We start from the raw sequence: 3616 nt of genomic DNA on the forward strand, positions 1-3616 counted from the left end.
TCTTGCTGCTTTTAAGATTCTTTTATTTCTAACTTTTGATGTCTTAATTTTAAACTTTGAGAAACAGTTTATTTTACCTTTTATTACAAAGGCACAGAAGTCATCTGAGACCTCAGATATTAACCTACTGCATACTAATGTCACACAGCTAATGTACAACTTAATATGATCATTAAAGCTTACAGTGTGGTTTTCCAATTCATAATGAGTTATAGATTCTTTCTATAAGTAATAATTAAAACAATTGGTGGTACTTAAGACCAATATAGGCCTAACAAAAGGGAACTGAAAATTCCTGCAAGGGCAGTTTTGTTTCTTGATAGAAGTAAGACTTTAATGGTGAAAGTCTACTGCCTACAATAGGTACATTGGACCCAGCTTTTCTAACAAGTTAAAAAAATATATGAAAGCAGTACTGAGATCATTCACAGACTATTCTATCATTCCATCAGTTTCCAGTCTTCAAAAATACATATTTAAAGGTCAGAAGTTCTGGGTTTGGCATTGAACACCAAGGTGAAGGCCCCTGCCAGGCCCAGGCAGGCTCTCCCTGGGTGTCCTCACTGGAGCAGGGCAGCCCCTGATGGATCAGGTCCCACAACAGTGTCTGTGCTGGTGGCCTGCTCCACTCCATGTTTGGCACTCACTTTGTCCTCAGGCAGCCCAGAGCTGCTTGTGTTCTCGTGTACCCGAACAGTCCCTTCCTTCATCCTGCCAACACTTCTAGCCCCATCATCCTGAGATAATGAAGCCATTCATTCTTGGGCATAAAAGTCCAAATGGAAGGCTTTCCCTGCCATCCACATAACACAATGGGACACTGAAGGGTATCCGGTTTAGTAGGGTCTGAGTCGTACGTCAGGATGATGCTCCCTCTAGCCAAGTCCTTGGTTTGGCTATATGTCTCACTGCTAAGTTTTCTTTAAAAATGGATTTTCCTGGGTCAACAGAATTTTAACATCTTCCATTGATACAGTGATCATTCTTGAATTAATAAATGGATACAATGTGTATATTCCCTCTTGTGCTAACTGAAAAGCACAATCAAACTTTTCATCACTGTTATTCCAACACCAGACTTTTATCCCAGTGTTTATAACTTTCATCCTCTCACTATTATTCAGCAGCACATTCCTTAGCTCCTTGGAGACTATGTAGAGTTGCCTTTTCTTCCCTTCCATAGTTTGGGTTAACAAATTCATCTTAGGAATGAAGGACCCAGTACACAGAATTTCTGGATAGGTGGAAATAATACAGGAATTATACAGGAATAAATACAAATGAATCTTCTTTAAATTCTTCCAAATAACTTCATTTTATTAGATGGAGAAGGACCACACACTCCATCTTTCTTATTTCCATTGTTCTCTAAATTCTCAGTTCTTTCCATTATCTCTGTGTTGTCAATTCTGCTACCTGGTTAACTTTCCAGCTCAGAAGTGTCTGTAATTTTCCTTCTGTGGGATTTGCAGTGTTGGACCAGTTTCTCTGGGTACCACAGATTCACCCTCCAGCTTTGGTGGACATTTGTGCCATGGAATTGAAGACTTTTTCTCTCATACAGCTACAAAGAACCCTCCAGTATTTGATGATGTGGTAATATTCTAGGTCACCACTCTAGGTGCATCCCCTGTAACTTTTCTGGGTCCTTTGGCAGGAACATGGTAGGCCAAATCTGGGTATGTCTGCTGTGAGGACTATCATCCCACTCTGTAAACCACTGTTCATCTTTCATCATTATCTTCCACTGTGTAATTCCAGGCATCCATTTTAGTCCTGGCAGTTCAGAAAACATATCAGCAAGCTCCAAAGCACCTTCACTTTTTTTCCAGTAAAGATGCTATTACCACTTCATCTTCAATGGGGGTTTAGTGAACATGTAGAAGACACCAACCTACCACCTTCCACTAGCTTCTCAGTGTCTTGCATTGCAATCCACAGCTATAAACCATGCAGCTGCAAGTTATATAAGGTCTTCCACTTTTTCCAGACATCATTGCTTTTTTTCTCATAGTGCCATCTCCACTGCAAGAGACATCACATAAAATGCAATTATAGAAAAAAATCTCTTTCCTCCTATTTACATCTATTTTGAATCTAGATATGCCGAACACATCATGGTTGATCACCATGGATGCAGAGGCTGCTCAGCGTTTTGACCTGATGAATGAGCAGATAGCAACGCTTGTTGTCCTCATCATCGTGACAACAAACCCTTCAGGAAAACGGACATTCATGTCAGCATGTAACATTTCAATTAATTGTGTGGTCTTTGATCCAGGTGCTAAACACATATCTAAGATCTTACGGAGAGGGTGAGTATTAAGTAACAGTAGTGGAATCATGCTAACAGCTTCTTGACAACTGATTTTTCCAGATTCAGTTTCACTAACTAGAAACTGGTGAAACTTTTTCAATTGTGGAGACCTTCTCAGATTTTTCCACTTAAATTTTTGTGCCAGGAAATTTCTTCAGAATACCAACTCAGGGGCTGTGGAACTTTAACTTTCTGACCTTCCACTTCAGGTTCTCCAATTTCTTGAAATACTTGTTCTTTAAGCAATAGAGAGTTTTTTGTGTGGCTTTTGTAACCAGTAATCTAAAGTGGCTGCAGGGTGGCGGGGGGGGTGTGCCCTGAGTGCTTCCATGACCTGGTCCCATTGGCCCTTGGGCATTCTTGAACTCCTGGTAATAGTGCTGGAAGAGCTTGTTCTCCTTGACGATCTGGGGATACCTGCCTTCCCAGCACACTTCATTGTATTTCCTGCCTTTCTTGGCACCATCCTCTTGGCCCTGATGCTGCTGCCATCCCTGTTGCTGCCATTGCTGCTGGAGCCACTGGTCAGCAACTCCCATAGCCCAGATGGCTGCCCACAGCCACACACACCTACCAGCCACCACTGGCTGGGGAGGACCTGATATTTTAATTATTATGTGTCTTCGTGTGGACCTCCTTGGGTTCATCTTGTTTGGAGCTTTCTTTGCTTTCTGGACCTGGATATCTGTTTCCTTTCCCAGGTTAGGAAAATTTCCAACTATTATTTCTTCAAATAAATTTTCTGGGGGGCACCTGGATGGTTCAGTCATTAAGTGTCTGCCTTGGCTATGGTCATGATCCCAGAGTCCTGGGATCAAGCCCCCCATCAGGCTCCCTGCTCAGTGGGAAGCCTGCTTCTCCCTCTCCCACTCCCCCTGCTTTGTGTTCCCTCTCTCACTGTGTTTCTCTCTGTCAAATAAATAAATAAAATCTTAAATAAATAAATAAATAAATTTTCTGTTCCTCTTTCTCTTTTCCTTCTGGGACCCTTAAAATGTGAATGTTAGTGTGCTCAATGTTGTCCCAAGAAGTCCCTTAAAGTATTTTCAGTTAAAAAAAAATTGGGGGGATCACCTGGATGGCTCAGTCAGTTAAGCGTTTGACTCTTGATCTCAGCTTAGGTCTTAATCTCAGGGTTGTGAGTTCAAGCCCCGCACTGGGCTCCATGCTAGGTGTGGAGCCTACTTTAAAAAAAAAAACAATTTTTTGCTTTTTAGCTTGGTTGCTTTCCACAGCCCGCTCTTTCTTTCTTTTTCTTTCTTTCTTTCTTTCTTTCTTTCTTTCTTTCTTTCTTTCTTT

The 3616-nt window shown here is 41.5% G+C and overlaps 1 pseudogene; it reads right to left on the reverse strand.

Annotated features, from left to right (window-relative positions):
* Positions 1 to 560: 560 nt before the first annotated feature.
* Positions 561 to 2856, reverse strand: LOC117999163 (annotated as a pseudogene).
* Between the last annotated feature and the right edge of the window lie 760 nt (positions 2857 to 3616).

This window comes from Mirounga leonina, unplaced genomic scaffold, assembly GCF_011800145.1.
Source record: "Mirounga leonina isolate KUSES-001 unplaced genomic scaffold, KU_Mleo_1.0 Mir_115, whole genome shotgun sequence".
NCBI lineage: Eukaryota > Metazoa > Chordata > Mammalia > Carnivora > Phocidae > Mirounga > Mirounga leonina.